General features: G+C 41.2%; 1 long non-coding RNA gene across 1 annotated transcript; it reads left to right on the plus strand.

Annotated features, from left to right (window-relative positions):
- The first annotated feature begins 6,730 nt into the window (after positions 1–6,730).
- LOC133266406 (uncharacterized) lies at positions 6,731–25,033 on the plus strand. The gene is made up of 4 exons (XR_009742379.1): positions 6,731–6,827; positions 23,628–23,781; positions 23,923–24,123; positions 24,910–25,033. It is a non-coding gene; the product is annotated as an uncharacterized LOC133266406 (long non-coding RNA).
- Positions 25,034–25,765: the final 732 nt, after the last annotated feature.

Consider the following 25,765-nt stretch of genomic DNA (forward strand, 5'->3'; position numbering starts at 1 on the left):
AAAAAGGATAAAGTTATTCAGAGGTGCTCAAATACAGGAAAGATCATAATTTTCTTTAGTGTGTTCTGCAGTTCCCCACAGGTCAAAGATGGGCACAAGAATCAGAGCAATGGTTCAGCAGGTTGTCAACAAATGGCTTTTGGTGCTTGTCTTAAATGATGCTGATCTCAGTATATTAAAAAAGAAATCAGCCCTGCTGCTTCCTTCCAATAAAAGGAAGAACGCAGGGGGTATGCACATTCTGTGCAGTTCTTCTGCTAATTAGAGGTTTGAAGGAACTGTACATGAAAAGCTCCCCACTGAGCTCACTGAATTCTGCGTAGCAGCCTTATTATCTAGTATTAGTGTTAAATGTCCATTTTCTCTCATGCCCCCTGCTGGTAAATGAAGATTTACTGTTTGGGCTTCTTATGTTGGCATGATTGCACAGAGTGCTAAGGGAAGTCAAAAATCCCTTTTAAATGAGCTCAGAGCAAGAAAAATCTATTCCAGTTCCCAAGTGCTTGGTACTATATTGGAATGTGGTGTTGTGGCTTCAGTAAAACTACCATGGAAAATTTTAGCTGCCTATGGGACTCTTGACCAAGCAAAACCTGTCATGTGTTTTCTCCCATCTTCCCTGCTGTTTTGGGGAAAGGAAGAAGGAGGTATGGGGTGGAATTAAGAGAACAGTCTCCAATATATACTTCTGGTAGGGTGACAGCTTAAGGATACTTGAGAATCTCTTTGCTTTGATAAATAAGCCTATTGCTTTGTCTGCAAGTTTTCATGTGCTTTACTTTCCCCATATATTTACACAGATTTTGATGTTTATATGTACGGGGCCTGGTTGCTTGAAATATTTGTTATGAAGCAGTTAGCCTTCTTGAATTGTGATTTACTAATTGGATTGTATGACCAGAATATTTACTGTGAGATAATGTAAATGGTGCAAGACACTTATAGCAATACAGTAGAAAGTCTGAAAAAGCTGTTATGTGCTTTTGTTTACTTCCTCTGGATTCTTGTGGAATTTTTGGCATAAGTGTTTTGATGTAGCAGAAGCTACAAACTAGATTTGATAAATATGCTGCAGAAAGTAACGCTGCTGTGTTACTGCATTGTTAGTATATTTGTTATATAAAATGTCAATATTTAGACACTGCCTTTAAAGGAGAACCTGAGGAAAAGACAACTCAGAACAGTGCTTGTTCTGAGCCATTGTTTTTGTTTTGCTAGTACTTGCAATAGAGAAGAGGGGTGTTTTATTACTACAGGAAATTCAAGAGCATTTGCACTGTTGAGCACCTACTACTTCTATTCTCAAAGGTGATCACAGATTTTTGATTTACACCTAGGATCTTCCAACCTGGTTTGCTTGGGTACCACTGGCCATGAAAGCCCATGAAGAAGAACACAGGCTCTCATCCTGGCCTCATTTATTCTCTTAGCACACCCTATGATGTAACCTGTCATTTTAATTGGTTTAGGGTGTGAGTATGAGGCTGGGCTTCCTCACGCCCTGAGTCAATTCAAGTATGTTTAGTTGCTCACCTCCTGACAACCCGTGTCAGCCAGGTCATTGTCAACCCCCATCAGCAGGTGGGTTATGACTGCCTGTGTTGCCCATAAAGCCAACGCTTCAAGTAGGTAATTCAGAGCCATCTGCTGCACGTTTTTTGACATGCGTTTTCAGTTATCTCTGCTGCTGAGTGCATTTTGATGGGAATTTTTCAAGCCTATTGGGCTTGAAAAGAAAATTTAATTTCCTTTCTAATCACAAGGAAGATTTCAGTCCATTTTGAGAAGGACATCCACTTCTGAAATATTTCTTCCCTATGTCCCACGCAATGCCTATACTGCCATAAATTGTCAGAGTGTGACTTATTTATCTGTTCCTGTTTGCACTTAGCCTCTAAGTAAAGCAGTTAGGGCTGTTCTTGACAATTTTCACCATCTCCATCTTTCTTCAAAGACATTTCTTTAATCTCTCCACTTGTGACTATTTTAGCTCCTTCACCTTTTCCTCTCTGATGCTAGTCCTTCCAGCTAGAGCTGGGCTGAATGGGCTCCAATTTTACCCGTTCAGCCCAGGAAATTTCTGGTTGAGGTGACAATGTGGCTCTTGAGCTTGTTTTGGACTGGGATTTCTCCTCAGAAGATGTTCAGTGTTACTGCAGGATAAATGTATCTATTGTTAAGAATTAGAACAAGAAGATTTCTTTGTGAATAATCATATGCTTGGGAAATGCTTTGTCTCTGTATGTTTGCAATATGCCCTTTTAATTCCCTTCAATCTCTAAAACCTCTGAGATCTGAATACTGAGCATAATGGGGGTATATATGTACTGACCCAAACGATACTTCTATGTTTAAAAGTTTCATTGTAAGCTTTTGGTGCATATGTAAACTCATGCAATGAATTTAAGCACATACTATTTTATAAAATAGTCCAATAGTCTGGGAAACTAATTTGGGTTTGGTGATGCAGTTATGAGGACTGAAAGGAACCAAATATCGTCCTTTGGTCCTGAGACAAGTTTGCACTGCTGATGTTTGAGAAGAACACATTCCCTAGATAAATCTATTGATAAGATTCATGTTAGTCCCTTAACTTAGTCAATTACCTCTCAAAGCTAAGCCAATTAGTTATATCATCAAAGTATCATTTAGTTTTCTTTATAAAGTCTTTTCCCTCATCTGTAAAAGCCAGCTTGCATCTTACAACTAAGGTACTGAAATGACCTGCCTTTCGCATTTTATTTCAAATGAAATTTCTTTCCAATATGAACTTTCAGTTTCTTTTTAACAGTGGAAACACCAACACCTCATAAAGGTTAATGCTTGTCAGTCTGTAAATGAAATCAAGCTCCATTATTATATTATCTATACCTGTGAAAGGGGAAATAATTCAGTGTGATTGTTTCTCCTGTATATTACCATTACGGTGAATATAGTCCATAAATTGTCTCCATATGGCATCAGGGTATTTTCACCAATGTCCTGCAATCTGCAAGTCATTTTTCCAGGTGATGTCTGTTTTAAAATTACATGTAATTTTCAGTATTACACCCATGGTATAGGAACTTCTTTAAATTAACAGTTTAAAAGTAAATGGACCATAACCACTTTTACAGTTCCTTTTCTAGGGGCACGTGTGTTCCCACTTGGACACTAAATAATAGTTTCTCAGACTGACAAAGGCATTGACATTGTAATATATTTATAAAGTTATAGGGTTACAATAGAAAATTTTAGGATACTAACCCAAAACAGTAGCCTGAAAGTTAAGGAAGAAATGAACCATGTAGACACAGTGAGGTTTTTCCTCAGCTGTGACTATTACAGATTCCTTAAGACAGAGATCTCTTAGGATTGAAATGAACACAGTGGTCCCTAATCTCCTTCACTATTGAATTTTGGACTCAAGGAAAGACAGCCTTCATATTTCCCTTTTTTTCTTTTTGAGGCCTTAAAAAAATATATGTTATTTGCTGATGTTCGCCTGAAGTAAAGTGATTTTTTTAATCACACTTAAAAGTCATACAATGCTGCTCATTGTGAAAAGCTTGGTCTCTTAGCCTGAAGCTTTCCAAATTTATCCCTAATCTCCTGTAATTTAAGACCTTCATAATGGTAATTTTAAGAGGCTGTTTATCTTTCAAATTCAGCTATTCTGTTCATCCTGCTTGAATTTGAAATCACTTAAGATAATATTCTGAGAGTGTTGTCTGAAAGTTTCACGTCTTAAGATAAAGGCTAATCTGTATATAAAAGCTGATGCATGCTGCCATTTGCTCCCTTATCTTCCTTCTGCCTCCTCCCCCTCGCAGTGGTCTCTCCAGTGCTCCTGGCAAACTGGAGACAAGTAACATAAGATGCTAGGTTTCTAAAGCATGCTTAATTTTTCTTTCTTCTCAGGTGAATGGCTTCACATACAGGGTGTTTGCTTGTACAAATAATTCTGCAAGAACTTTTAGAGAAAGGAAAAACATCAGTTAAACTAATGAGGTAAAGTTGGCCAGAGCAATAGCTCTGAAGGCAAACAGTAGAAAAGGTTTGTCTTTCCCAGGTTATCCTAAATGCTGAATGAGGGCTGTGCTGTTGTTTCCAAGCTTCTGACATCCTTCAAATTGTAGTGATACATTTAAACTCCTGCTGGTATCCTTTTGGGGAAAAGCTGTCAATGAAATGTGAGCTACCAATCCAAAATAATAGTATATTTTGAACCTGGGAACCGAGTTAAATTAACATCATGGCTAAAAGACAAATACGATAATCTTTTCTGTTGCTCATTTTTTTCTCAGTTGAGGCATTTGCTGCTTAATTACATTTGACTTGTATGTATAAATAACTGCAATAATACATTCTGTTAATACATTCTTTTCTAGTAAGTATCTGGACACTTTCCCACTCAAAACTACTCAGTGTTCTCATAAAGGCCCTTTACTCTCCCTTCTCCCTTCCCTCTGCCATCCAAAATGCCCTAGGATATTGTTCAGAGAGCAAAGGCATCTGTGTATCCACAGGCATTGAGATTAGGCGATAGCTTCCGGATATAAAGCCTGCAATGTTGGCTTTCAGTTGATCAATACAAACCTTCCGGTTTGGTATTTCAGTCCAGATTCAGCAGACATGCCTTTGCATTGCTACAGCTTTATTGCAAATTTTAACAGTAGTGATGGAGGAGTACTAATTCTAAAGACAACCAGCGTTTGCCATACAGTCATAAGAATCGTTTGGATGGACCAACAATATCAACTAGACCACCTTCCCTGCTCGGAGCAGCACCGACAAGTTTAGTCAGGGTCATGTCTGGCTGGGATTTGAGTGTCTCCAAGGACAGAGACTCCTGCAACACCACGACCTCTTATGAGCAAGTGCATCAGGCCTTTAGGGAGGTTTTGATGTGCGTGTGGAGAGCAGCAGGGTGGGCAGAAGGGGCAGCCTTTGTGAGGAGAGGCTGGTCCCGGCCTGGTCCACCAGCCCCACCGCAGGGCAGAGCTGAGCCCCTCAGCCACGGGCGGGCACCTCGGGGAAAGCCGGGGTAAGGAAGGGCAAACCATGCCCGGCAGCCGGGGCTGAGGGGAACCGGATGAGAAACAGCCCTGAGAGCCCCGAGGGCAGAGCGGGAGGAGGGCAGGAGGGGCTCCGGGCTCCCGGCAGAGATGTCCCTGCGGCACCTGGGGGTATTTCCACTCCCCCCCGCATGTTGCTATCTGTGTTTGGTGGAATACAGCAAAGTGATTAACTTTTTATTCCTGCCTCTTTAAGGCCTAGGTTCTCCTTAGACAAACTCCATAGATTTTCATTTTCTCTCTTTGGCGGGTATCTTGTCTAGAAAACTACCTGACCTAAATGTAACAGCTGAGGAGTAATCTATGCCACTTGAATACCTATGGACAGTATTCCCAATCTTACTTTGTAACATGCATTCCCATGCAGAAATGCAGAGGTACCAGCTTCAGTGATATCTGTGCTGTATGATGACTGATCAGGCAAATTACACCTTTTTTTTTTCACTGTCTTTTTAAATGATGGCTGTTTACATTTATATCACGCTGTCTAATTTTGTGCCTTTTCTGAGAAATTAGTTGAAAGCTGAAAACAGTGGTAACAGGTAACCCATAGAGGAGAAAGGGTTTTCTGTTTAAAAACAGACAACATGAATGCTGATTTTGACCCTAAAGTATGTTTCTGGCAAAGCAAATTATCTCAAATGCTGTTTTGTCTTTCTTTAGTAGGAGTACTTAGACATCTTAATCCCATCCTTCATACTGTCAAACAATGTCTGGAAGAAGCCTAATAAACATGGAAATACTTCAAACGTTTTTTTTTTTTTAATAACAGTTTTAATTTTGGGCCAACTCTAGGGCAGATTCTATTGTGAAGAAATCATCAGCATAAATAGTGATTTTTAAAATTATTTTTTAATATGTGCTCTACCTATACCATTCCCCAGTCAACTCTATCGGAGGTTCATAATAAAAAGATGGCTGATTACTGCTGAAGTTCTGAGAGGAAAATCACCAGTTTCACAGGGCTGTATTTCCATGATTTAAGTTGGCATTTTGCACTTAAGTCTTCGTGACAGCTATCTTTTCCTCACCACCCTATCTTCTAAACTCTGAGGAGCTGAAAGTCCCATGCAAACTGAGCTGAGACTGCCCAGCTGTGCAGAAGTGGTTATGTGGGTGATGTGGGATCAGCTCTCTGCCTCCAGGTGGTCGTGGTGTGAAGCTGCAGTCAGGAGAAGCATGCCTTGGATGGCTCTGAGCAATGCACCATCACATCTGCTTCAAGGCTTGCAGATGCAGCAGGCTGGTGGACTGACCAGCTGCATCCAGCCTGTGTCTTTCGGGAGCTGAAGAGAATGTATGCACCATGATTTTTGTGATGAAATAGAGCAGGTAACAAATCATTAGTTACATTTTTACACTCTCAGTTACCGTGATAAAATAGTTTTAAGAACCTCTCAAGCATGCTCTCGTGTGTGGGTTTTAGTTTCTTCTTCTGGTTTTGGGTGTTTGCATACAGCACAAGGAATACTATATGTTTTTTTTCCATGTGTGGTTGGGGTCCTAGTCACCTCAGTTCTGGCATGATACAAGTGTAATTGAACAAACAAACCCCTCCTACCTTGAGATTGGTTTAGTATAGTTTCGTCAGGGACAGTGCAGTGGTGCACAATGCACTGTGCAACATTGCAGGAGTCATGACAGAGAATTCCATTTAAAACATCACAACACCTTGCATTATGAGCTGTTGCTGCTACCACCTGCTTCCTACATGCGCAGACTCAGTGAACTTGGATGTACAGCTGATAGAAAATGCTTAATCTCAAAAATGTAAGCCTGCATACAGTACTGAATGTAATAAGAGCCTTCAAAACAAGATGTGTTTTCAACCTCCTTTGTTTCGGTGAAGTGGATGTGTGAAGCCCTTGGCATAGGGTTTGGTATTTTTACCTGTCATATCTCACACAACTTGATAGGCTCACTCAAGCAGTAAGGTAGGTGTAATCTAGTAGCAGAGGTTGACTTCTGTTCACATTCACTCATACCCCTGACTGGAAGTCTGAGAAAACCTGCATCCCACTCGTGAGCTAAAATTGCATGCCCTGCATTGTTTGTTGCTCAAGGCAAGGAAACTTTGCAGGTCCTCCAGTTGTTTCAGGTCCAAGTCCAATCCAGCTGCTACAGTCAAAAATACTGGTATCTGTGTACAGAAAAGGTAAATGTGCTTTACAGTGCAAGTCGAGAAAGATTAAATGAGAAGTTTCTTGCTACAATTGTGTCACATTTTTGTTACTGAAGGATATGTTATTTATTTTCCCCTAGGAAACCTCTCTGTAGATTGTTTTATCTCATCTTCTATTTCATGCTCTTGGTTGCATGAGAGCTGCAATCTGATGCTTGTCACACTATCACTATTTTTTTGTTAATGGTTATGTTTATTCAAATGTAATAGTGTGTGGTTGCAAACAAGACCTCCCAGTACCTTTTCCTGATCTTGTGAAATCTAGTGACCTGCATGTGTAAGCTGTTCTGCTTTCAAATCAGATGTCTCACTCCCCATGTTGTGGGGACAGAGAACTGATCCCGCTGATCTGACAGCAAGCAGTATTTATAACTACATAACCTGGCTTTGTGGCTTCGCTGAATCCTTTGTGTCAGGGAGGCTGATACAAAGGACTGTTTTGCCTTTCCTTCACTCCATTTACAACATTGATGCTTTTGCTTGTGTTTTCAGTCTCTTGCCTCTTTCCTTCTGCCAGTTAATTTCGGTCCTGTGGTCCCATTGATCAGACTCAAGTATTGTCCCTCTCTGTAGCCCTACACCCAATGTCAGAACTCCTTCCAGTTCTCATTCAACTCCTAACTATGAGCGTTACATATAAAAAATGGATTAAGTCTCAGCCTTTTTAGAAAAATAAAGGCATGTTTCTTTTTTATTAAAATAAATAAAAAAAAAAAAGGGGGGGGATAGGGGCAGAAACCCCACCTGTTCTCAGACCAGACTACTTCTTTCTGTTGCTGTTTCCACTATTTCCATTGCTCACCCACTGCAAAGATACTGATGGTTTTACTTTTTTTCTTCTCCCCCCTTTTCCTGTGCAGGATGCCAAGCACACTGGAAGGAAGGAGAAGGAGAAATAGTGATAGCATTAACTAGGATCCAAACAAGGCAAATGCTTTATAGAAGTGATAAAAAAAATAATTTCAAAGGCAGTTATGTGCACAGAGATCTGAGTTAACAGAACATCTTAGCATGTCTCAAACTTATAGTAAGCTATGCTAAAGTCACAGGAACTGTTTGTATGCATAAAGCTTGGATAAAGTTCACTTGCTGAATTAAGGATCCAAGTTCTCTTCCCTACTGAAGTAAAACAATACTCTCTGTAAATGATAAAATAAAATAGCCCAAAAAGGAAACTTAGTAGGAACAATGAGTACTTTATATCTTGCTCTCCCTCCCCTTCTTTCTTCCCTTAAATTTGGCAGGATCCTTAAGGAATGGAAAACATACCTTAACATTAACCAGCATACATGAAGGGTTTTCTCAGATTTTTTGCTGTTAGTAATCTTAGAGCCAAACTTTGAAAGGGTCTTAAACTCATGCATGCATACAGTGTTCATATTCACCTTCCTGATGTTTATGTTTAAGTGTTTCAATGAGCCCATAGTGCAGACAAGATGCTGCTAAGAGAAACAAACCAAACAAAACCAAACACAACAAACAGTTTTGCATATAAATAAGTTAGATAACTATGCAGTTGCAAAGATTATTCATTCTTATTTTTTATACAAGAGCTGTGTGGGCACAATCCTGAACAATGTACTCTAGGTAACCTTGCATGAGCAGGGAGGTTGGACTAGATGATCCCCAGTGGTCCCTTCCAACCTCAACCATTCTGTGTACATATACCTTTGCTCACGTGAAACTGAGGAACTTAAAAATGTGGCCTTGAAGGATATTTTTAAGTAGCTATTCAACTTGGGTCCAGTTTTGTATGCATAATTATATACATACATGGCCTGATGTTATCTGACACAGTTTTTGTTGCCAAGGGGCACATTCCATTATTTGTAACACACACTAGTATAAGTCTGCTATGCCTAATCTTGGATTTACTTTCTGCAGTGCTTGAGAACCTTGTTATGGAGGAGGAGACTGCTGTGTTAGGCTGTGCACAGATGGAGGACAAGTAGATGTTTCCTGCTCCCCGGAGCAACCCTTCACGACCTATTTGGATGCCTGATAGGATTATTTTTTAGCTTTGTTGCACCTTAGACTTGGGAAATTTTTTCTCAAACATCAGCTAAGCATATTGCTTTCATTGTACATTGCTGAAAATGCAGTGTTTAAGAGGTTTTTCATAGTGTATACCCAAGCCTTGTCCTTAGTAATAGAAGGCTTTCATAATATTTTGGTCTGCCTCATCAAGAAAACTTCTGGAAAAATTCAATGTATGTATAATGGTTAAGGGGTGTTGCTGCTGTTGTAACTATTGCTGTTAGTATGTGTGAGAGTGTTGAATGAAGCACAGAATGAGTTTGTTTTCATTTTGCGATTGGATTGTTAAAGCTTAAACTTGATGTGTTCGTGAAGCTTAAAACTGTCGTAGTTGAGCATATGGATAGCCAGAAGGTATCAGTGCTCATATTTACAGTAAAAATGAAAAGTGAAGAGGCACTAATGAATCTGTGGAGTACTTGAGTTAAGGAGAGAAAGAAGGTGTATACAGGGACAGTAGCACCACTCTAAAGCGGTGAGCTTGGTGACTTCACAGCCTATTCGGGCAATCTGTTCCACTCCTTCACTGTTGCCATATGCATTTCGCAGTTCTCTTGTTTCTGTTTATGCTCATTGTTTCCCATCCTTCCAGTGTGCACCACTGAAGAACCAGACTCCATCTTCTTGGTCCATCTTGGTACTACATCCCTCCAAAGCCTCTGTTCGGGCTGAAAAAACCCTGGTCCCTCAGCCCTTCTCACAGGACAATGTTCCAGTCTCCAAACACTGAACTCATTTCAGTTTGTTGATGTCTGTTCTGGACAAGAGACCAAAAATCAGACACAGCTGATGATTGAAAACGAAATCGTAGAGGTGCCAAGCAGAGGGAGAGAATCCCGCCCTTTGTATCCTGGCTCTGACCCTGTTAACACAGCCCAGGGTGCTGCTGTGCATCCCTGCAGCCAGGACATGCTGCTGGCTCATTCCCATGCATCTGGGTCTCTTCCCACATTGCTGCTCCCAGCCTGACAGGGGCCAGCCTGTGTCTTTGCACCAGGGTTTCCCACTCAGGGCCAGCACCTGATATCTGTCCTTATTTTAGAAAAAAAGTTTGAGTAGTCTCAGTGCAATTTGCATGCAATTGCTGTATCATTCCTGTAACTTTTGCTTTTCAAATCATCTTGATTATATGTGTATTAAAATGTTATATAGTAAACTACAGAGATTTTATAATGTCATTCCATCTATGTTGTGCTACTTAATGAATATTGATCAATCCTTAAAATTCAGATTTAAAAAAAAATAAAAAGAAAAGCTAGAAAACCTAAGCAGGAGGCAGGAAAGTGTGATAGTGAGGTGAGATTGAAAGTTGAAATACAGATCCAGAGTTGCAGCTGACCATACCCAAGGTCCAGACAAGTGCAAATGATGCATGTGGAAATGCAACAGCAGGTGGGGGTTACATTCTTGGCACAGGTTTTCCTTTCTGCTCATGAATTTTCAACTGTTTGATTAAAGAGGATGTTTCTTGAACACCTGTATATCAATATGCATCAGTTTGTTACTGTAGTCTAAAGGACATCAGGCCACAGAAAAGTAATAAGCAGAAACAGTGAAGCTCCATAGAACCTGCTATAGACATGAATCTAGTGTTATCTCCTTCAAAACCTCTTACAGGATTTTTGTTATTTCTTTCTTTCTTTAATCAGTCTCCAGATCCTATTAAACAGGAACAAAAAGAGGAAGTACACAGTATCTGCTTTCTACAAAGCAGACTGTATTTATTTGTTTAAGTGAGACAGAATATCAATGTCTTCAGTGTTTCTTAAAAGCAGATTTAAGCAAATCAGCCAGGCAACCAGCCAGGCAGAGTGTGCATTTTTAGGCACTGAATCAAAGACAGTGTCAAGACATATTAAGCTGAGTGCCTAGAAACAATATATATGAGATTTTAAAAAAGAATACTGAAAGATCATCTTGCCGTGGTTGTGGCTGATTATTTAATACAGGATGAAGAGAAATTGCATTGTAAGCCATAAAATGGTGATAAAAATGCTTTGAAATACTGAGCTAATACAGTAACTAGGGCTGGATGCTATCTGATGCTACTTCTCAGACAGTTCACAGTCATGCGTTGCTGAATCTAGTCTATAAAGAAGCAGATTCAAACCACCACCTTCCCAAAAAAAGTGTAGATTCTTAATTATTGTGCTGAAAACTTGTATATCTCAGTAGGAGATTGCTATATACTACCAAGATGGAACAACTATGTTGATTTTCCCCTTTGTTTTAATATGTGTGTGCAGCAGGACAAATGAAGCATATCACCCACAAAATATCATTTATATGATAATTGATTTTATTCTCAACCTTGACTGCTGACATGGAAGCAGTGTTTTCCTCAGCTTTGAGAAAAGCAACATTCATAGGTAAAGTTTAACGGTTTTCATGGAAAGATTAAAAAAGTTTCCTTTTCCTTTTTACTCAACACGTTGTCACTAATAACATAGTACTTATACCAGTTGAATAATATATCTTTTATCTAACGTATTTTTCAAGGCATACTAGCATTCACCGAAGGAGGTTAGTCTCGGTAGATGGTGCTGTTGTGTCTTAAACGACTTCTGGAGCGAGACGCAAACACTGCCCTAGGCAGTAGAGGCACAAGGAAGGTTCTGTCTCTGGAGTGATTAGAGATAGCCTTAAATAAGTTGGGGTTTGTTGTTGTTGTTTTTCTAAATTAAGAATGGGCAGGCATGATTTGTTGAGGTCGTATGTAGCTGTAAAACCTCTACAGAAAGAAAAAAAGCTACAAAGTAGGTCATATAATTTAAGGGTGAAATGGACTCTGTGAGATGAATAACTGCACTACTAAGTTGGGGAATAAATATTTAGGTGTCTACTGAATTATTTGTGCTTATGGCCTTTATTGCCAGTAAAAAGATACAACCGTGTCTTATCTGTATTGCATTGCACTTTCCCTCAGTCTATTTGAGTGACAACTCTTACACAGGTTACATAAAAAGGAAGTTGCACAGAAGGGTCCTGCTAGTAAGTGCATGAAAACAGTACTGTGCTGCGCTGGAGTTGCCTATTGTTCCTTCAGTACCTGATATGCAGAAATCAAACCAGCATATTTTCTTTCAGGCCTGAAAAAATGTGTGTCAGCAAACGTAAGACTCATTTCTTCCCCTCAACTTTTATTAGCAGCATTTTCTTGCTGGGGTCTCGGGATTTTAATAGTGCAACAGGGCAGTGGCACAGTCTGAGAGCAGCTCTGGTCACTTCTGTTATGTTCCCCAAAGCTATTTTTGGCTTGTGCACAGCAGATAGCAATTCCTGGATCCCAGTTCTGCTGAGACAGCTGGGCCCTTACAGTCTGTTTACACTTGAGAGCTGTGCTGCTGAGAGACTGAGGACAGTAAGAAATATAGGCTCTCTCAGGATAGTGGGAGGTAAGGCAGCCCTGAGACAGTGGAAAACTAGGGCAGCACTAACTTACAGCCCAGGTCTGGGCCAGTCTTAGCCACGTTAAGTAGCCTACATGAAGGATAAACTGAAGGGATTTGATCTGTTTAATGAGCAGCAGCATCTCTTTTAAACAAATAGATGTAATTAAGACTGATGCCCCACAGCATGCTTCCAGATGGCAGCATGATCTTAAGGCCAGGGTTTCCTTACCTTGTTTGTTTTTTTTTTTGTAGGCAATCCCTGGAGCAAAAGAAGCCAAGTTACTGTGGTAACCTAATGCAGGATGGATGGAGATCACAAACACAAAGCATCCCTTTTGTCAAGTTCCTCCCACACATCTTTCACATCCTGATGAGTTGATAAGGTCGAGCTGAGCTGAGCTGAGTCGCCTTAGATACTTGGTTTACTCCTCAAAGACATAAAATAGTTGGGTTTAGGTCACATCTGTCTGACTACCACCCCCTGTCATTAAATCCTCTCTTTGCTATATGCTATTAAGCACACTCAATCTCTTTAAACATTTTTTTTAAGGCCAGAGAGGATGGTTTCAGAGAGATGGATTCAGACAGAGAGAACACTGAAAATTGTAGACTTAGCTGGTACCCTCAAACTATAAACAGAATTTGCTGTTGTGATGCATAAGAATTTGCACTGGAGGGGTGCTGACATGAGATGGTGTTTTTCTCTTATTACATTTTTAACGTATCCTATAATTCTTATGACTCTTATAAAACCACAAACAAATATATAGCTTGTGGCAGGAGAAGTATGTGGACATGCAGACATGATATTAACCTGAACACTTTATTTCTTAAGTAGCTTACATTTTTATGGAGAAAAGCTGCTTTACAACCCATTTAGATGAAGATTAACTTGTTTAATGTTTAGCTTCATTCCCAGTACAGCAGTGAGTGAATTCTATTTAGTCTGAGAGGAATGCAAGAGCTCTTGTAAGTGTTTTGACTGAATTTGAATATTGCTAATGATAAGGGACAGAGACTCTTGAAAATGAGTCCAAACAGCCAGCTGTTTACATAATACTTGAATCACTTGGTTGGACTACTATCTCCTTATCTACACATGCATAAGACTATTCCAGCCTTCTCAAAGGTCTTAGGAGCCTGGATCCCAGCCTCTAAGCTCTATAAAAGACTGAATACACTTAATTGGCAGCTGAAATGAGACTAGCCACAAACATTACAGGATTTATAAATAGATGATTGAATCTAAGTCTGGGTGTAGCACATCTCAAAGCCTCAAAGAAGACTCTGGGCTGTATTACATTCACAAGTTTTATAGGAAGCCTGATGACATAAAGCAGCTTGCAAGTAAACCAAGTTTGCAGAGTCTTACATCCATTGGTAAAGCTGGCAACTCTCATACTGATTTCTGTAAGGCTCAATGCATCTCCTAAGTACTATGACTGATCACCTTAGTTAGGGAATGAGAATGTTCTGACTTTAGGCAATTATTCTCTGTGCCTAAGAGAGGCTTTCTAGAGGGGTGCTCTGCTCCTTGGGCTTTTGCATGGTGTTTTAGCTCATACTTATGCTTGTGATTGCTCTGCTTGCACCCCTCAGCTACAGACACAGAAGTTGAATAGGGCAGATAACATTTCTTGAACTAGAGTAATTTTCATTTTATTTGCTGAATGGGGGATGGACTTCTTCCTCCATTTAAATTTGCAATTTTGGAGTATTTCTGCAGAATTTTCTGATAGAAACTGCTAAGCCTCATGCTGGGACCTACTTTTAAGGAGCAACCTCATCAAATGTCAATTGAAGGCAGTCTCATCTACAACTGTTACTCTGCCTGAAGTTTGTGACCCCCAAGAAGAAATCAGGAAGAAGCAGATGTCTGCCTGCAGGTTATGCCACTATTAGGAGCTACCAGCTCCTAAGAATAGGTTTCTACTATCAAATACTTGGCTCCATGAAGAACAGTGGCAGTCTGAGCTCCACTCCGAGACTTCATGAAGGATGCTTCTGTCTAATAACCCAGCCCATGTAAGCTATTTCTGGAAGGTCACAACCATCCTATGACAGTTCTTGTTTCCTGCATAAGGAAAAACCTGGACTGGAATACTTTACAAATTTCTGCTGAGTCAGTTGATAACCTAGGTAGCTTTTCCTTGGGATGTCATGTTTCTTTGTCAGCTGTGTTCAACATCTGTTGTGCTGTTGTTACTCTGGTGGCTTGATGAGAAGGCAAATTTGTGGGTGTCCTCTGTGAACATTACAAACAACACTGCAATGAGCAACTGGACCTGTCCTTTCAGTTAGCTAGTAAGATTTGTTAAATGCCTCAGGAATTGTCATAGAAGGCAAGCAACAGCCCTGAGGTATTTAAAACTAAATTTAGTTCTAAACCATTTCATTGAATATGGCACCCTGTCCTCTTTTTTCTTTCTATTGCGCAGGAATGTTAGAAAACACATGTATTTGGTGTCCCACACTGACAAATGGAGCTCTATAAATGGTTGAAAGCAACCCTTTTTTGCCCTTCTACAATGTATTTGTACAAAGAAGAATGGTGTCATCTATTTCAATGAAAGGCCATGGATTTCTTTTTTGTCTATCTTTCCTGCCCAGAACACTGTTTTATCCTTGTACTGGTGCTCCTCTTAGGTCCCAGATCTGCAATTTGGTACTTGCAACTTCTCCTTTCTGCTTGTTTCCACAGAGAAGAGATTAATAAAAGGAGAGAAAAGAGAGGAAAAGGTATGGGTGTACCCAAGAGGTAACTGTAATAGTACAGGCTGAGAAATCTTCAGAAGTGTCTGGGATGTACATATTTATGCAGTACCCTCATGAATCACTGATGTTTATAAACCTAAATAATTGTTTGCTTCCTCTTTATCATGTTAATTTTCCAAGGCTAATCTGATGTGCTGTCCATTTGTAAAAGGAGCAGCTGGGTCACTATTTTATTTTGGTAGCCAGTTTTCCAGAAAAAGTCACTTGAACTAAAAAAGCCCAAACTCCCAAACTATAAAAAGGGGGAGGGAAGATGAAGCTGGGTATGTCTTTCAAGCAAGTTGAATCTGTTTGAGCAGTGGAGAAACGAATCATTTAACTTCTGTCTTCCTTTTGTGCTACTACAGGGAGGCAGCTGTTGAGTCTGCTTGGCCCTGCCATCCCTATGGCGTAATCTGGAAAGCTCAGGTGTGATCTCCTCAGTCCCCAGTAGGTTATTCATTCTGGTGTCTGATCCATGACAGGCTCCTGGGCAGGCAAGATGATTTAAATCCTGAATAAGAGAGAAGGTATAATGCAGGCCATATGTCAGGGCTGCGAGTGTAGAAGTGGGTGGGTGAGGGACCACGGTAAAAGTGGAGAAATAAGCACTGAGTCAGCAGCAGGGATGATTGAAATTTATCCAAACATATTGCCTAAGATTCTGGTAGTGCCTCCAGTATTACTAATGATGAGGTTGGGAGGCTTGGAGTTCTACTGATTGGCAGCTGCACCCTCGGAAAGGGACATGGGAAAACTTTCTCATCTGTCAGGATCTCATTATTTCCACTGGAGTCTGACAGCTCTAAGGTTATGTGTGTATAAATCAGGCAGGCAGAAGGGGAAGCAGACACTAATTTTATTTTGTAGTGGCACAGGGGGAGAATTGTCACCCCAGAGTCTGAGCAGCACAGCCGCTGCAACATGCTGAGCAAGCATATACCGTTCCTGAGCTCCTTCTATCCCGGCTCCTGCTCGCTGCTGTTGGCTCTGGAGTATTCCTTCTCACAGCTGCATTCCTCCTCCTTCTTCTGATTCCTGAGAGAGGCCAAGACAGACAGCAGCGCTTACCTGTCCTCCTACCGAGATGCATGGAGTTGAGACTTCGGCCACGTTAATTTCTTACATTGTCATGTCATTGCTTCCTCTCCCAGACCCAGGAAAAGCTTGGGGGGAGAAATCAAGCTGGCCTCTGAAGTGGCAATATCAATGCGAGAACTAGATAACTTTTTTTGGGAACAAAATGAACCCAGAAAGTGCTGTGAGTTGGAGCTGCTGTTACCAGCATCTCATGACGAGCTCTCCTGCCAACGTCTTCACTTGGGTGTCAGCTGGGTCTGAAAGCAGACTCAGTTTGTTTTATATTTGTTTAATCAGACCTGGAAGAAATAATTGAGATATGTATCAACTTCTAAATGTTTTTTTCTCATTCCCAGCTTGAGCACTGTGGATTCAGGTTTCTTGTTTATATTCAGATGCTGTAGTGAGTTACAAGTTGTGTAGACTTTCGTAGGTGGCTGATTAAGTTTATTTGTCTGGCAATATATAATACTTCTTCTAGGTCTTTAACCTGGGTTTCAAAGCATCAGTTTCTAGCTACATGGACAGGATACATAATACCTTCTCAGAAATTAGGCAGGATCTGGGATTCTTTTTTTAAGGGAGGAAAGTAAGGTAGGGAAGAAGAAGAAGTGGCAGAGGAAAACTATTTTGGTATGTACTATTGCCAAGCTGGGAATAGCTTCTCCAAAGAGATACTGAACCTCCATTTATTTAGAACATTTTAAATGAATCACAGCAGAAGATGGTGAGGGAGGAGAAATAGACCTGACTTCTGAACCTTTCTGTAACACGAGCTTGTTGATTCCCCCTACAGGTTGGCCTAAGGTGAGGCACAGAGCAGTGTGTCAGTTCACTTGAAATCATAGATCCATTTAGGAAGTATCAAGTTGCACTCTGTGGAGAGGGCACATGACCCATGACTTTCCCATGTGGATAAATTAAAACAAAAGGTAGAAAAAACTAGATGCTATCTTCAGCAATGATGCTGTAAAACATAACCTCTAGCATTTGTTGGATAGACCTCTTCAGAAGAAGACAGCTCCTTTCATCTACCTCAGAAGCCCTGCAGAAGAAAGTAATCTGATTTTGCATAAATCCAGCCAGGAAGTGAGAGCTTGCACTGTTATGTACTCTCCCTCACTCTGCTTATCTCACTCCCTTTCCCTTTCTCCTCCTCCCTTCTGATCTCCCTCTTAGTGGTAATAAATTAGGGTATACCACTCATTAGGATGGTGTGCTGTATTTTCCTGCTTATAAGCCAAAAGCACCTAACACTTGTCTTTGCTAGCCCTGGGGTTCCTAAAGTGCCAGAGAAAATATGGAGTTTAGTAGATTCTCTCCTTTTCCTTTTTTAATGTACAAGGAGAAATTTTGCATCTGTATACAACCTGTGTATCCACATCCCATTGCTTCCATTGACAACTACTATCTCTGCAAGTCATTAGGGACATAGCAAAGGGAGCTGAGACCAACAGACCACTACCTGCTCCTCACTCCTGCCTCTTCCCTAACATTTCTATGTTTGCAGTGACCTTCCATCCAAATGAGAAGCCATGGGTTCATTCAGCATAACCTCCTTTATTAGCCTTTGGAAGAGGCTGACAAGATTTAATTACAAGCAGGAGGGAGAGGCACTGGGGGAAGGAATAGTGAAGAGGTCTAGGCAGGAGAAGGGCAGCAGGGCTGGCAGAACCTCTGTATTGGGTTGGGCTAGGGGTGGGACAGGGACTCTTCAGGTGCTGACATCAGGCTGTTTTGGGCTAGTTCCACCAAGCAGGTACCGTACTCTTTTATGCCCATACTAAGGGCAGTTGTGTGAGAATCACACGCAATGTGAATGCATTGCTTTTGTAGGAGAGACAGCCAAATGCTCAGCTCTTCCCAGTCCTCAGTACGGCTTTGACTCCTTCCACACCATTATCCAAATTTCTTCTATACACCTTGTTGCTGTATCATGATTGGGCTTTCTCAGCACTCTGCTTAACTAGTTGTTACTTTCTGTCCTGGGTTCAGCAGTAGCAGTCATGTTTCTCCTTCGTGGTAGCTGGTGCAGCGCTGTGTTTTGTCTTCCAGCCTGGCAACAGTGCTGGTGATACCGATGTTTTCGGTTGTTGCTAAGTGATGTTTACCCTGACCAAGGACTTTGTGAGGCTCATGCTCTGCCAGGGAGGAGGGGAAGCTGTGAGGAAGCAGAGACGGGGCGCCTGACCCAGGCTAGCCAAAGAGGTATTCCATACCACAGCACGTCATGGCCGGGGTGGGGGGTAACTGGGAGTTACCCGGAAGGACATAGGCTTCCAGGTGGGCCTTGTTTCCTGGCCGGTGGTATCGTATTCTCTTCCCTTGTTATTTTCCCTTATCATTGTTGTAGTTGGTAGTAGCGGTGGATTTGTGTTGTACATTGGTTGCTGGACTGTTCTTGTCTCAACCCTTGGGAGTTGCACCCTTTCGATCCTCCTCCCCGTTCCTCCGGGAGCGGGGAAGGGGAGAGCCCCGGGGCGGGGTGGGGGGGGGATCGTTTGCTCTCAGCCCGGCACCACTCACTGGGAGTGAGTGAACAAGCTGTCTAGCTAGGGTTTAAACCACGACACTTTCTTTTCCCAGCACCAGACAGTGTCCATGTCCTTCTCTCACTGTTTCTACTGCCCAGCATGCTGCTGCCTGAAGTCATGCACATATTTCACCTTCCCAATTTCTCTCCTATTTTCTCTTGTAGCTGTGGTCAAAGACCCAGATCTGTTCATAACCCTTTTTCTTCTCTGTTGTGGGGGCATTTTCAACCTTTTTCTCAGGTTCTTGGGCTGAGCAGTCTAGAGCACTGCTGTAAAGGACATGGATGACTGCAGAAAATGTCATTTACATCAGCTTATTCTCACTGGAGAAACCTGCAAGTTGTAAAATATATATAATACAATAAATACAACTTTACTGTTGCCTGAGGCCTAAAGTGAAAATGAATCCCTCACATTGCATTTCCCTCCTTTGCCCAAATACCAGAGGGCAGAGAAACCTAAAAAAGGACAAGTGTTCTCTTTCCATCTCAGAAGGTGCGGGGAAGACAAGTGGGGAAGCCTAAAATATATTGGATTCGCATGAATTAGTAAGTTTGAGAGGGGTTTCTTCTAAAAAGGGAACAGAGAAAGGCTGTAGCAGTATGCAGAGTCCAGGCCAATTAACCCTCAATGTGCCTGAGATGAGCGCATCCCATGGTGTGCAGGAGTTCCTTCCTTGGATTGCAAACATTAAAGGGGACAGAGAAGAGAAATGGACAGGAGATGTTTTTCTGCAAGTGTTCTGCAAGCTCTGGCACAGAAAAGGCTTCTTATGAGTTTCCTGGGAGCTGAGAAACAAAAGCAGCTGCTGAAGAATCACTTTTAAGGGAGGTTCCTGATGGAATGTACTTAGCTCTCCCTGTTATCCTCACTTTTTAAAGAGCTGAAATAACAGACTGAGCAGAGTGGCAAAAAAGTTATCGCTGCTGTTAGAGACAGGGGTGGATTGAGGTATGACTGGCAGAAGGAGGAACAGATCACTGCAGGTAGCAGGACCCACTACAAAAAAATATCATGGCTACTGATCCTCTGAGCTGGCACTAGGCCTAGCTGCTAATCCAGGATGGCAACTAGGTGTCTTTAGCATTTCTCTTCAGCAGAAAAAGAAATAAGTTGTCATTACAGTTATACTCCAGGCAGGAAGGCCAAGACACTATTCTTTTGAAAACTCCTTTGAGTGTAAGTTGTATCCTTGTTGCTGCCAGTTGTATTCTGGCAGGAGGGTCACACACACATGTAACTTTGCAATAGTGTCCAAAGATTTCACATGTCAGAACCCTCTGGCTGCGCAAGTGAGAGGGAGACCCTTGTGCTGCACGTTAAGTCCATAATGAGAGACGTGTGTGTGCAGAGTGGGGGGCATATTTGAGGAAATTACAAAATATTTCTTGAGTTAAGTATGTTTATGAAACATTTCAGTCAGGACCAGTTACACACCAGTGATTCCCAGCCACATTCAACCTTTCTCATAGCACCACATGCTGCTTTCTTCTGTCTTCCATCTTGACAGAAACCCCAGAATACTGTTGCTGCCCTTGCCTTCCTCCACTGCTGTTAGTTTGAGAAAGTGCCAGTGGAAAGACTTAGATAACCAGCCAAGCAAAGCATATTAGTTTGGTCTCTCATCTCTAATGCTGGCGTTCAAGCCAGAGAGGTTGTTTTAATTGGGACCCACTATTTGAGATAAAATGATTTTTTTTTTTTCCTGGAAAGCAACTGTGTTAAATTTGAGATTAACACTAAGATTGATTAAATTTAATCTGGACCCAATTTTAACTTTCTATCACTCAACAATGACTTCCATAAAAGAGAAGAAAAAAATTAAAGCAGCCAGAGCATGGGATATGTCAATCTCAGCTATTCATTCTTAGGATATTACAGGAGGCCAATGTGTTTGGACAGTGAAAGGAGAGAAACAGCCTGGTTTTAGAACTGCTAAGTATCCCAGAGAATTCCTAGTACACTTAAATTCTGGGTGCTAAACTTCTTGAACATCAGACCCGTAGACAACAGAGTATGTCTACGTTACTTGCAGTATCAAATGAAAAAATCTAGAGTTCCTATTCTCTCGCTGGTGTTTTTTCTCCTATTACTTCATTGTAAATGATTAAAACCTGCTGGCAATATCCCCTCTCCCCCCTTTTTTATTAATTCATGATGAATTCTGTTTTCTGGCTGACATCAGTACCCTGTCATGGTTCAAAACTCTTCCAGTGCTTGGTTGGCTTGTTGCTTGCTTGCTGAAAAAAAGTGTTTATATCAGGATATTTGGAAAGCAACAAAATGTGATGTTATGGGGTGGGGAGAATTGTTTTGTTTCTACAGAACTTGAACTTTGAGATATTTACATTGTCTAATATGTGACTCTCATTAGGAAAACAATGCAGATTGTTCTGGTCTGTTTTTTCCATTCATTCTTTTGTTATAGCTTTGACAGTGTAGTAATATCAGTAGGAAGTAGCATTCTGTGCACACGCTGGGGTCAGATGTCTAGCAAACTTGCCAGAGGGTAAAATATCTTTGAGAAAACTCTCAGATATTCCCATGTTCCATTTTTGCTTCCCTACTTGAGTTTCATGCACATCTCACAGTTACCTGCTGCTGTATGCAACTTCACTCTGATTACTAGGTTTGACCTTAAAGGTGCTTTCTGTTAAAGTCTCTGTATCTGAAGTAGTCTTTCACACGTGTCAGAGTTTGAATGCCTATCCAACCTAGATAAGGAGTGAGCTCACATGCCCGTGAGAATTCAAGCCCTTAGTTAAAAATCTTTCTACTGCAACAAGGATGACCTCTATTTTGTGAACAAACAATGAAGAAATTAAAAAAATAAGAATTTAGCTACCTTCAGAACCAGAGTCCATTCTTCTCATTGTTTAAAGACATCAAATGTCAAACTGGTAATGGTTTTGAATGCAGAGCAAGGGAATATGGCTATGGTCTGAGACAGGTGCAAAGTTTTAAGACATAAAAGGATGATTTTCACCTACATACTGCTCCCAATGCCAAAAAGGAGGCTATTCTCTAAAAAATAAAAAAATAAAAAAAAAAATTAAGAAACTGCTGATTGGAGGTTCCATCTGTTAAAAGATGTTCCCTCTACAGTGGTGTTTGCTTATACTATAGAAGGACTGCATATATCACAATCTTACACTAATTGTGTGCAGTCTAAGAAAATTTCCGAAGAAAAGCCAATAAAAACTGTGGTTATGATGATCCATGACTTACTGCATTGATTTACATTTTGGTCTGTTGCACACAGTGCCTATCAAGAGATTGCTTGGAGAAATGAAGCTCTGAATAACACCATTAATAAATCAGGGTCTTTTGCTTCATATGTCATATAAGACTTTGGTTCCTAAAATGAAAAAAAATGGGATAATGGGGAGTCCTGCCTAGTTTGTAACACCGTTCTCCTTTCTGAGTATGTTCTCAAAATGCTTGAGCATCCTAAGTTGCTAAGGATTTGATGTTGTTTGGCACCTAACAAAAAGCAGCTTTCTCACTGGATAGCCAACTTAATTTAGAATGCATTACCTACAGTCAAATTATCTGCCACATGCTGAGAGAGTAGTTGGCTGTATGGACAACCAGAAAATCTGGACTTTCTGTTTTTTCAAAATTCTCTTTCTGAGATGTTCTTATAAGCAGCTACTTTCCTCTTTGGGTTTTCAAACTGAGGGTCAAATGTGCTTCACTGAATATCTATCTTTCTTTTTCTTTCTTTGCTTAACAGAATGCTATCCCTCTTTTACTGTGTCCAGCTGGCACATCCTCAGCACGCTGATTTCATTTAAAAAATCACTACCCGTTGTAGAAGCCAGATGTAGCTGAATAAAAGAGTTTTGCTCATCGTATCACTCTGCTGGCTGAACCGTTCAAAGGGCCGTTCCTGAAAACAGTGAGTACTTCTGGAGCAGTGAGAGAAGACATGAAGTGCTACATCTGTGATGTGCCTGAGAGTGGGACTGCTTTGACAGGGCATCTGTCATCCCATGGCTCTAGCATTTGAGCTGGTTCTTCAAACATATTGTTATGGAGGTTCACTTAAGCTAAATAAGAATAGTTGGAAAGAAAGCAACTGGTAAGTATAAAGATAAAATGGTCTCAGGTAAGACTTCCACAGGAAGTGTGTATAAAATGAGTCATTCTTTATCTTCCATTCAGAAAGAGCCTGTCACCTAAACAGTATACAGAAAATAATGGCTACAGCTGAGAGCACCGGGCTGATCATGCAAAGGCTTGAATGTTGTTCTTGGCTTTTCTGAGCTGCTTTGAACAAGTCACCTCCTCAATTTCAATACCTTCTCTACATTTTAATCTTATGTGTTGTTTAACCTCAGCTGGCAGCTAAGCCCCACACAGACACTGACTTCCTGGTGGGAAGGGGGAGAAAATCTGAAGGGTGAAAGTGAGAAAACTCACGGGTTGAGATAAAAGGTTTAATAGGTGAAGCAAAACAAGAAATTTGTTCACCACTTCCCATTGGCAGTCAGGTGTTCAGCCATCCCCAGGAAAGCAGAGCTCCATCACACGTGAAGAAACAAACACCATCACTTAAAATGTCTCTCCTTGCTTCTTCTTCCCCCAGCTTTTATTGCTGAGCAAGATGCCAATATGGTATGGGGTAGCAATAACTAAAACATCCCTGCGTTATCAGCACTGTTTCCTGCACAGATCCAAAACCTAGCCCTATTCTGGCTACTATGAAGAAAATTAACTCTACATGAGCCAAAACCAGCACAGTAAGCATCCAAGATTGCTGCTTGTCTTGGTTAAACATACCCTTTACGTTTTGAAGGAGGTCATGTCTCTTTCTAAAGAGACATTTCCCTTTAGAAAGGGAACTTTCTAAACAGTTTCATGCCTTTGATCTTTCCTCATAGGTCCTATTTTCTAACTGTTCAATCATCCTCATTGCCCTTCTCTGGACTCTTCCAAACAATCCATAAAAATCTGTAACTGCAGGGGCTATAAATGAGCATGTTACTCCAGCTCAGGCTTTCTCCTTCTGAAGATGGAAGAGTGCTTTCTTAGGGTGAAGAAGTGCACTGACTAGGAAAAAAAAGAAAGTGTGTGAAGATACTGTAAGACCTGGCTATTTTCAATTATCTCCTATGAAAGTCTTGGTCACCAGATGCTAATGTTAAATCACCAGTTGTAAGCATAGCTGTCACCTCACTCAAGCCTTATTTGTGTAGCTACAAGCACCCTTCATAAGCTTCCTTTTGCCTTGCTGTCATCTTAATGTGATGTTCTATACATTACATTACTTTTTTTGGAAACGCGTGCAAAGGCTAGATTCATAAAACTGTTTTGGCTATATTAGGATCCAATGAGATTGCATTACCTTCTCTTGTACAGAAATAGTCCAGAGATTGACTAGTTCATCTTGTAGTAGCCTCCCATGTCACAGAAGTCTCCTGGAACTGTAAGGGAACAGACACCAGTGGAAACGCCAAGCAACTGCAGTGCCCATAGCAGTACATGGCTGCTTAAGATGTGCCATGTATACTGTTCCCTTCAGCACTGTGAGTATCACCATTCATTCTAGAAGTTACTGATGACTCTCTTTTACCAGATAGAACTATCTCTTGGGCCTCTGTACCCTATTAAGCAGGTCAGACATTGCAGTCACTGGTGTTTGTTTGAGTTTCATCTTTGAGATGTCAAATACAGTTTTGCCCCCACCTAAAAAAGAAATACTGATCTGAAATTTTCTGTCTTGGTGCTTTGTGCCACACTGTTTCAGGACTACCCAAAACTTGAATCATATCTAAAAATAGAACTTGTGAAGAATATACTTTGTATTATATGAAAATTATAGTGAGGTTGGTTTTGTGTTGTTTTTGTTTGTTTTGTTGTGTTTCCAGGTGTGATCTGCTTTCTCTGGAAAAACATATATGGCTTGAGCCTTGGAGAAAATTATCTGCTTGATTTTGGTGGAGGCTGGAACTGATCTGTGCTGCCTTTTTGCAGTGGGTGAATCTGGGCAGCCACCTTTTCCTCTGCTCTTAATGAGCATCCGAAGCAGCACTGCCTCAAATGCTGCCAATGAGGAGAGTCGGGGACAGGAAAGAAGTTCCTGGTGCTGGAAAAGGGAGCAGGACCAGCCCACTGTTGTGGGTTGACCTTCGCTGGACACCAGGTGCCCACCAAAGCTGCTCTATCACTCCCTCAGCTGGACACAGGAGACAAAATATAACTGAAGGCTTGTGGATTGAGATAAGGTCAGGGATAGTCACCAGTGACCATCATGGGCAAGACTTGACCTGTGGAAATAAGTCTAATTTATTACTGACAAAATCAGGCTAGGATAATGAGAAATAAAACCAAATCTTAAAACACCTCCACACCACCACCCTTCTTCCTGGTCTTAACTTTACCTGTGATTTTCTCCACATCCTCCCCTCCAGCAGTGGAGGGGGATGAGAAATAGGGGTTGTGATCAGTTCATCACAGGTTGTCTCTGCCACTCCTTCCTCCACAGGGAAGGGCTCCTCACACTCTTCCTCCATTCCAGCATGGGATCCCTCCCACAGCAGACAGCCCTCCTCCAGCTTCTCCAACATGAGTCCTTCCCACAGGCTGCAGTTCTTCATGAACTGTTCCAGCGTGGGTCCCTTCCATGGGTGCATCCTTCAGGAACAGACTGCTCCAGTGTGGATCCCCATGGGGTCACAACTCATGCAGCAAACCTGTGCCAGCTGGGCCTCCTCTTTCCACAGG

This window comes from Pezoporus flaviventris, unplaced genomic scaffold (genome assembly GCF_033815535.1).
Source record: "Pezoporus flaviventris isolate CSIRO_AGI_PZ_B2104156 unplaced genomic scaffold, CSIRO_AGI_Pfla_v1 ptg000007l, whole genome shotgun sequence".
Taxonomy (NCBI): domain Eukaryota; kingdom Metazoa; phylum Chordata; class Aves; order Psittaciformes; family Psittacidae; genus Pezoporus; species Pezoporus flaviventris.